The sequence below is a fragment of the Macrobrachium rosenbergii genome, chromosome 2 (genome assembly GCF_040412425.1).
Source record: "Macrobrachium rosenbergii isolate ZJJX-2024 chromosome 2, ASM4041242v1, whole genome shotgun sequence".
In the NCBI taxonomy this organism is placed as follows: Eukaryota; Metazoa; Arthropoda; class Malacostraca; order Decapoda; family Palaemonidae; genus Macrobrachium; species Macrobrachium rosenbergii.
This window is the reverse complement of record NC_089742.1, coordinates 40,201,194-40,210,816: the sequence shown is the minus strand read 5'-3', so window position 1 is coordinate 40,210,816 and position 9,623 is coordinate 40,201,194. Positions and strand designations below refer to the sequence as shown.

The window sequence follows — 9,623 nt, the reverse complement described above, 5'->3', positions numbered from 1 at the left end:
AAGGCAGATTAAGCTGCTGAATTAGTCTTTCCTTTCACAGGATACCTGGGAAGAGGCAACCAGATGGCTGAACACCTGGGCAAATGAAACATCTTTTGCACACGGTCACCAATCTTTGCACTTGGTCAGGACTCTCGGCCGAGGCCTTAAAAAGAGAAGGACAGGAGACATCTGAGTAGTCGTTGGGCAGTCAGTCACGATGCAGTTGGACCGTTAGCAGTTAGCAGTTAGCCAAACACGTGGGCGAGTGATACAAGACGCTGAGAGGTCATCCTTCACCTTTCCACCCAGATGTCCATACCAGACTCCTGACGTGAACCCAGTACTACCGTCATCCTCGAAAGGACCTACCCAGGAACCTGAGTACGATGTCAAGTGTGTGATTGTTCCTCGTCATCCTTTGCCAGAGACCCGCTTCCCCTAAGGTAAAATGCGAGTAAAGACATTTCAGTCACGACCGTTTGCCCCTTTGAAGTGTTACCGAGTGCCAGTATTGTTCCTCGTCCCTGTGTCGTTTGTTCAGTGCCTTTTGCAGTGTTTCTTGTTCCAGTGTAAAGTGTTCAGTTATTCATTGAGTCCTTGGCACCCTCAGTGCAGACTCGAGTCATATTCTGTGTTGTATTTTCCTTTACTGGTGTGGAATGTGTAAATCTCTCTTGCAGAGGGACCTATTCGCAGTGGACTCATCTTGGACTGTGCCTTGCCCTTATTCAAGACTCCAGTAGGAGGATCTTCAGGCGTTGCAAGCCCTTTAACCATTCAATTACCCATTTTCCCTTCTAATGCTTTTCTTTTGTAATATAATTCCTTAATTTATCCCAAGTGTTTACGTAACATTTCCTAATGAAGTAGAGCCTTCAGTTCCTAAAATCATTCCTAGTTCTTTGTTTTTTTCGATTTCCCTTTACGTAAGTCAGAACTCCAAGGCCAATTAAATAAAGTTTCCATTGCCGGCCTGTGAAAATCTCTAAAATCACATAAACCATAAAAATATATATGTATATATATATATATAGGAATATATATATATATAATATATAATATATATATATATATATATATATATATATATATATATATATATATACAATTAGAGGGGTTGGATTCTGACCATCACGTTATGATATCAATTCTTGAAAGTTTCAGAACATTTTGAATTCTGTAGAGTTTATCGGCATGTACTTCCTTTCACAAACTCTGATGAGGGTAAAAAAAATAAAATGTTTATGTTTTAATGTTTATTATACATAATTGCTCCCAGAATTGCATTTTACATAATAATCCTCTCTCTCTCTCTCTCTTTCTCAAGATGCATCAAAATATTTGTAATTTTTAAACAACACTGGAAAATCAATATTGCTTGCAGAGTTACATTTTACACGATGGAGTTACCTTATAGGAAAGTTACAAATTAAACTGTTTCTTCATTGAAATTTGAAATAAAGGTATGATACTCTCTCTCTCTCTCTCTCATACCAGTAAATTACTCTTGTGACTTTGAGTAACACTGGCGCAAGAAATACACCATTTTCTGGCGAAAATTCGTAATCCGAATCACTTAAAAGTAAAACAGAGAAATAATGATTTTGAACTTTGTGCATAATAAAAAGTATAATGCAATAAAGTCAGTCATATATCGCAGAATTAGATTTTTTATCTGGAAGAGTGAACATCAAAAACACTCCATAATAAAGTGAACACTTAACAGAGAAATTAAAATCCTCTAATAGGTACGTGTAATATAATCCACAAATCAGAGTTAAACATCATATGTTCGGATGCTTTCAACAGCTTGGATGCTTAGCTCTAATCGTTTAGTTGCAGATATAAAGTAAATAATTGCGTTTTAATTCGGCCACCGAGGAACATAATTATCACCATGAAGATTCAGTGTGACTAGCACTGTAGTTCCAGCCGAAATATGCGACTCACATTTTTCCACTCCACTCGAGTCTCTTCGCGCGATACAGTATTTTGATAATAACTATAGCATTTGATTTTTTGTCTTTTTTTAGAAGTTCAACGAGACCAGAGTTGCATTCTGACGCAAATTTTAGACTCATTTTACTGAGTTACGCCTCTTTAATTTCCATTCGATTCAGTCACATTCTAGAACTTCATTCCACCGAGTACGTTTCTTCACTCTTTTCTTATTCTTTTCCACCGAGCCACATGTCTAGTAATTCATATAACTGACCCTTAGGATTTGTCCTTACACAAGAAGTGAAAGTTGAAGAGAAGGCAAAGTTCGAAAAGTTGAAGACCTAGAAGGCGAAAAAAAACAGTGAACAGATAAGCATTTAAAGGCAAAAAGCAATGCAGTTAATAGGTCTGTCCACAGCGCACAGCAAACTGACCACAGTGAACGGTGCCGCTGACGCGACACGCATGTCGAAGATCTACCAGTAACGACTGGTCAAGATTATGAAAAGAATGAGAATAGCAAAGCCCACGGCGAAAATCGCACTTAGCACTTTAGTTGCATGAGAGGGTTCTCTTTCATTTCTGTAGCCACCTCCTCCTCCTCCCCCTCCGTCGCCGCCGCAACCAGAGTCCCCTCCGCCACCGCAGTCGCCCATCTTTTCCTGTAAAAAAAAGATTATGCTCAGGTTATAATCTAGTTCGGAACAAACATATAACACTATATATCTGAATAGCATATATCTATCGGTCTATCTAACAGCGCACACACCATATATATATATATATATATATATATATATATATATATATATATATATATATATATATATATATATGATCATGCTCAGGCTGATGAAAACCGGCCAATTAATCAACAATTGTAGGCCTGCATTAACGCTGACTTCTCGAGAGAGAGAGAGAAGTTGATGATATCCTACGCAAAACGTGTCGCCGTCGTTAATATATATATAAAATTATTGTCGTTATTGATGCTAGTTCTGTCTAACATCCATATAAAAACTTCATTCTTTCCTAGGTAGTGACCCCCAAGGGTTTTTGGGGGTCGTTATCAAGGACTAATATTTCTTTTGGGGGTCATCTTAATGATATTTACAGTCTTTTGTTTATGTTTTTGCGGTCATCCCCAACGGGCTTGTATGGGCAGGGTAAGTAAGAGGCACTATTCCAGTGTTGATGGTTTATTACAGAAGCGTCTTAATCCTATGGTGGGTACAGGGCAACTGACGTTCGCGCCAAAATCTTGGTGCGGACGGAGTTAGGTAATGCGTTGCTTACCATAGACATAACAACATTCCATTCAGTAGTATTACTGATATCAGCAAGTACAGTACAAGAGGTTTCTGGTCGCACTTGGGGCATATAATCCCAGAAACATGTAAAGCAATAATTCAAGTTATGCAACACGAGTTTACAAAGGTAAAAAAGTAACTATGTTGCATACACAGTATCTTGTATAGTCTAATCTAGTGGTATATAATCTAGTATACAGTAGGTCTGTGATCCGTTAAAGCAGAATAGGTCCTTAAACCTACGGTTCTTTAGCGAAGTAAGAGTAGAATGTTCACCTTTTTTTGTACCCAGAATTTTTAAATTACACATGAAAAATTGAAATATTATTGAAAATATTATCATAAACTTTTATTTTTGCACGGAAAATAACAATGTAATTTAAACACTAGTACTATAGTCTCCTTGCACTAACCTGGCGGAGAAGCCCCGCCCACCATTTAACTGCATAGCTTGCAGGATTCGTCAGTATTGTACCTATTTCAATTTAATCATTAACAAGTCCCTTCTTAAAATATAGCATATCATTACAAAAATCTTGATGTAATATATAAATTTCTATTCTTTCTGCATAGTTGCTGTCACTGAAATACTTGTCATTGTATAAAAACACGAAGAAAAAAAAACGAGTGCAACTGTATGCAAAGAAAGGGAGGCGTGCTGATTAATGGAACAGCCATTGTTTAAACGACAACACAAATAATTCCTTTTTACTGATTAACTAATCTTTAATTTGTATTTGAATTTATGTTTGGTTTAATCGTAAGAGCAATGCTCTTTGGTTTAAGGTGATCTAAATTTAATTTGCTATAGGACTACGTAAATTTTATGCTATTTTCGAGCTAACTGAAGGGGAAATATAAAAGCTATATAGTTTTTAATGTATTTATTGAGTAATAATAATACTGAATCGGGAAATATATGTCGAAAAATCATATGTATGTATGTATCTTTCCTATATGCCAAGAAACATGTATTAAAATGACATAACGTTAAAGTTATAAATTAAAAGTGAATGTTATAGCAAATGAAGGCAATTAACGACATATAGGCCTACAGCTTCATTTACAATACGACTGCATAAATTCATAAACAAACCTCATAATATAATTGCTTAAATGTATAGTTGCATAAAACAAAGGGTAAATAAAGAAGAGATATCAGTTTTTTGTTTATACAATTATTGGAACTAGACCCATACGAGGCTACCAATCGGCTCCTCCAGATTCAACCACTTAACCAAAGGAATTTTAGTAAGTAGCCTAACCGATCTGTGAAACAACTATCTCCAAGTATTCTAAATTCTAGCGATGATTTCTGAGTTTGACTACATATGGAATAAGCACTTTAGTAACTCTAGTTCAGCTCTGTGATAAAATCCTATACTGGTACTCAATATTGCCATTGGATAAAAAAAAAATAAAGATAAAAATAAAATACAAAAAATAAATAAAACAAAACGGATGGAAGAAAATGCCTCGTTTTAGACCAGTTTTTTTCCACTTTATTTGTTTGGAGATATTGTTACCCAACTTTGTTGAACTGGATCAAACCTTCCATTCTAACCAACCATCTACGGACACTTATATGGCCTGTAACAACTGGATTGGAACTGGAGGCTGGGGAAAGTATTATAGACCTATATTTGGGGTAATGCTTTGATCTTCCTCCTCTGATCGCTCATTACGAATATAAATATAAAAAGACACCTTTACTTTGTGTTAGATTCGCAGGAAATTAAATAGGTAAACATGTGAATCTATGTAAGTATTTACCTTCAAATGGGATGAAAAATATCAGAAATTTGTTGACGTCAATGAAATCAGCTGATGAGGTGACAAGTGTAAGATTCCATATCCCGCCAAAACAATGACTGTTGCATTAACCAGCACACCTACCCTTCCTTTGCATACAATTGCACTCGTTTTTTTTTCTTCGTTTTTTTATATAATGACAAGTGTTTCAGAAAGAAAGTGTTTCTATGCAGAAAGAATAGAAATTTATACATTGCATCAAGATTTTGTAATGATATGCTATATTTTGTATGCCTGTTATTGATTAAATTCGAAATAGATACAATAATGACGAACCTGCAATCCATGCAGTTACAGTGGTGGGCGGAGCTTCTCCGCCAGGTTAGTGCGAGGAGGATATAATACACACACACACACACACACACACACACACACACACATTTACACACACTTATACACATATATATATATATATATATATATATATATTATATATACAAATGTGTATTTATACATATACATATGTATATATATACATATATATGTATACACATATATATGCACATATATAAATATATATGTGTTATATATAAAAGTATGTGTATATATAAATTATATATATATATATATATATATATATATATATATATATATATATATATATATATATATATATATATAATATAATGTGTGTGGTCATTTGATTGATCAATGTTATTTACATCCAAATCTTTAGGAATGATGGCTAAAATATCAGCAACATAAACGATGCCATATTACATGAAACTGGAAAATCTTGGGATGTAAAGGCGTTAAAAAGTCCCCTACATAAATTTGGTAATAAGACGAAAGCGTAGCATCTCATTATTTCACTTTTCCTTCGTGGCTGTAACTTTGTTCATATATATATATATATATATATATATATATATATATATATATATATATATATATTATATATATAGGTATATATATATAGAGGAGAGAGAGAGAGAGAGTTTGAGAGAGCGGAGATTTGTATATATATATATATATATATATATATATATATATATATATAATTTCTAAGAACAGGACCAATTTATAAACAATATTCATGCAGGGATAACCTCCTCCAATCCCGCATCCAAACCACAGGGGTAGTCCTAAAAATGTAAGAGCCATATTTAAAACTTGTAAACACTTTGACTGCATGTCGAGCATAGTTTGGGAAAAACAAGAGAAAGAGCCGTCTCCTATAATATAACAAAATGATAATGCGGAAATTGTTGCAATACAGTAGGACAAAAGACTCTGAGAGGCAATCAGTTTAACATATTTTATGTTATCAGCTGGAAAAGCACTATATATTAGTCTAAGAGGCGTCAAATAGCGCGGCCGCGCCAGCTAGGAAAAAAACGCGCTAGACTGTCCAGGAACGCGCTAGATCTAGCGCGAAACGCGCTGAAATGGCAACTCACTCACTCCCTCTAGTGGCTCCCGGGCCTCTTCGTGGCCCATGGCCATGACCGCTAAAATTCCGCTCGCATTAGACGGTCTAGACTCTAGACCTCTCCTAGTTCCCCTGCTGAGTGCTGCATCTCTCCAATTATTGTCAGGATCCTCCACTCCCAATTCTCATACCTCTGAACACATTATCTTTCCATCTCAACCTTGGTCTCCCTACCCCTCAGCCGTGTGCTGTGTCGGCAACAACACTCGTAGGTGGGGACCCCCCCACCCCCAACCTTATGCCAAAAGCATTACTCTTGTGCCTAGTCGAGCGTCCTTTGTGGTGTTGCTCTGCTGCTGCTTGTCCGGTCTGTTTTACAAAAGCGTATGCATATTGCTCATAGGCCACAAGATGAGTCTTTTCATAACGGGATAGACGTAAGCAGTCCAGGAATCTTTGTGAAATGCGAAGTTGAATCCCATTCAGAATGACGGAGGCATCCGAACGACTTCAACCATTAGAGTTTTTGTGTTGGATCATAAATTACTAAGTTTTTTTGGTCGATACGTCAGCTATGCATATATATTTAAACAACGAAAAGACGATTCACCTTGCCCTTATCGATAAGGTAATCGAGAAAATATGACGATCCAGCACCTGAAAATACCGACTTGGAATGAAGGTAAGCAAGGCCAAAGAATTTGTGATAAGAAAATTTGAACCTTTTCGATAATTTAGTCCTTTTAGGCTACCTTATTCCTGTGATACTTAAGGTTACCGTATCACCGGGATTACTTATGATACATTTTGGAACAGTGCACCTGTAATAGGTTAGGAGCTTTGCTCTAGAGACAAAGTAGTCTATAGAGCAGCTCATTTAAGCTAGGCATGGTAAGGTTAGGATAGTGTTCCTCGAGTTAAATCAAAACTATAAATATAATTTTGTTATCGTTTTATTTGTCTTTAGAGTTTTTACTTTTATTTCATACCACCAGTTTTTACACGTTTTCCCCAGAACCGTTTTCCTTTATTGTTTATATGATTGATGAGTAATGAGATACGGGTTGATTTAGAAACTAGAGGTAACCAATTAAACACGGTGGAGGTTCTCAAACAAACATATAAGATTTTACCGAATTATACACACAAATTTAAGGAAACACCAAGGACATGGTATTTTGTTTTGAACATTTAGTTAACCACGTTTTTAGTTTCACTTTTGTTGTCATACATGTTTTTTGTACTCTTAACAACATCCTTATAATGGTTAAGCTTTTAATCCCTTGACCGACCAGTACCATGGCCACTGAGAGAGACCCAGGCCTTAATAAGGCCATTCTCCCCACACGATGATAATAGCAAAGAATATAGAGTCGTAAAGAGAGAACAATCGTACCTCCCCTTTGTAACTGCGAGCGACGGTGGCGCCTCTACCAGCGGGCGCGTAATAGGAGTTGGAAGATGTCAACATGAAAGGGCCACATTTGTGTGCTACGGTTACTTGCTGTAATTCAAGAAAGAATAGGCCTGAGTTTTTCGATTTCCTTAAGACAAGGAAAGGTGAGTGATAATTATGTTGTCAGTTACATTTTATCAAAACTAACTTCGCATAACGAAATTATGCGATATGTTGATGGTGTGAGGACAAGAAAGGTTGTGAGAGAGGTGCGAAATAATGAGCAGGAAGACAAGTACTGCTAGTTTATTGATTGTTGTTGTTGTTGTTGTTTTAGATTTAGCTGGCCTTGTGCCAGCACGGGCTCTTGCTCCTTGAGCAGCCCGTAACTCTATGTTGATGATGAGTCTGAGATGGGTAGGTTAGAAGAAAACCGTATTATGATGCATGAAAGTGATTTTGGTGGGGGTGGTATTGAAGTGAAGAGATTTAACAGGCAAGGTTGCAACCTCTTTGAACCCTAAGGTACCCATCAGATGAGGATAAAAGTATGATAGCAGTGAGTGTTGGCTAGTGGGAGAGACCAACAGTGGGGAAAAAGAAGAATTTGAGTAGTAGGCACAGTAGCTAGTATGCTAGCTCGTGATGATCTAAAGCCATATTCCTTGTCCGGTCCTAATTCTTGTGTGTGTGTATGTGTTTTGTGCATTTGTTGGGAGTTGATTGTGGTGGATGAAAGGTGATTTTGATAGGGGAGAGAGTGATTTCTAAAAGAGTCAGCAGTTAGAGATGAGATGGAATGGGCTTTTGATTTGTTGTCTGGAGTCCAGGTCTGTTGTGTCTGATTTAAGAATTGGGAAGGGAGAGCGGTGGTTAAAGGTAAGGATTCTTTAGAGTTACCGTGGTGGTGCGTAGGAGCATGGGAAGCCTGCAAATTCATGAATGTTTGCCAGTATGTGCTTTTTTATTTTGGTAGCTGTTCTTTCATTTCCTTCATATCTTGTTCTTAACTGTTCTGTTTCTGTACAGTCAAGAAGGTAGTGTTCCAGGGTTCTTCTGGGATTGTTTCACAGTACTTGCATAGTTGGGGTTATCTACTATTCTTTTGCCATGTGCATTGGTATCCCAGCCTTAGCCATGGATTATGACAGCTAGGGCCCGTGACACGTCTGGTTATATTGTGTGGTTTTAGGTTTACAGTGTCCACGTACCATTTGGCGTGTTTTTGAGCCACCGAAAACAGCTCTTCTGACTTTGCTTTCTTCCTGCAGTTGGCAGTGTGCTGCTGCCTGTTTTTCAGTTGTGTGAGCGGGGGTGATTTTGATACTAATGTTGCTGTGTAGCAACCCACTTTTGCTAAAGAATCTGCTTCTTCGTTTTCCTTGGATACCCACATGGCTCGGAATCAGTTTAGTGTTATTTGCCTGTACCTGTTTTGATGAGGCTTGCGATTGCCCATATGCTTGATAGAAGTCTGATGTTTTTCTTTGCCTTTTCTTTTGTTATAGCCTGTATTGCTCCTTTCGAGTCAGTATGAATTGTTGTTTCCCTGCCTATGCTGAGAGTCTTCAGAGCTTTTTGCAATAGCAATTAGTTCAGTTTGTAGAGTGGAGGCATTGTCTGAGAGCCTCCAGCATCCTTTGAGGGTTGTTGAGTGGACCTGTTGCTGCCGGGGATGCTGGATCTACTGATCCATCCGTAAAATATTCATTTGTGGCTGCAGTTTCCTGATTGCTTCTTGGGCTGCTAGCCTTAGTTGTAGAGCAGTGCATGCTTCTTTGCTTGCAGGGAGGATTGTAAAGTTTATTTT

General features: G+C 37.2%; 2 long non-coding RNA genes across 2 annotated transcripts in view; one reads left to right on the top strand and one right to left on the bottom strand.

Annotated features, from left to right (window-relative positions):
• Positions 1-1,223: 1,223 nt before the first annotated feature.
• Positions 1,224-9,623, bottom strand: part of LOC136845703 (uncharacterized) — a 38,909-nt gene continuing 30,509 nt past the window's right edge. The window contains exon 3 of the long non-coding RNA XR_010855222.1: positions 1,224-2,585. This is a non-coding gene — a long non-coding RNA (uncharacterized lncRNA). The remainder of the gene's footprint in view (positions 2,586-9,623) is intronic.
• The window catches only part of LOC136845697 (uncharacterized), a 64,580-nt gene continuing 62,145 nt past the window's right edge, over positions 7,189-9,623 (top strand). The window contains exon 1 of the long non-coding RNA XR_010855219.1: positions 7,189-7,977. This is a non-coding gene — a long non-coding RNA (uncharacterized lncRNA). The remainder of the gene's footprint in view (positions 7,978-9,623) is intronic.